A 482-nucleotide genomic window follows, 5' to 3' on the forward strand; every position below is an offset into this window, starting at 1 on the left:
GACGTCACCATGAACAGAAAAGCAGTCTTCCACAATTCAAAATCGCTTCTTATAATCCAAACTCGTGGCAAATTGACTTGGCATTCTGGAGAAAACGTACTATGCTCACTGCTATCAACATCAACTCGCGAATTGGATACGCACAACTAATCCCCGATAAGAAAGCGACTTCAGTATTAGAGGTATTAAAAGCTTTGGTAAAAGCACATAAAGTAGATATCATAACTTCAGACAATGGAAAGGAGTTCTTGAATGATAGTGTTCAAACTTATCTACAAGAGAAGAATATTGAGCATTACAATAACGAGGCTGGTGACCACAATACGATGGGTAAGATTGAGCGTTTCAATCGAACCTTGAAGCAACGTTTAATTAAGATTGATAAGCCATTAACCAAACCTTTATTATCTGATGTCATCAAGTCTTATAACTCGAGGTTTCACAGTGCAATCAACGCGACACCGAATCAAATGAAGGGTAAG

The sequence above is a fragment of the Plasmopara halstedii genome (genome assembly GCF_900000015.1).
Source record: "Plasmopara halstedii genome assembly, contig: Scaffold_208, whole genome shotgun sequence".
Classification (NCBI taxonomy): domain Eukaryota; phylum Oomycota; class Peronosporomycetes; order Peronosporales; family Peronosporaceae; genus Plasmopara; species Plasmopara halstedii.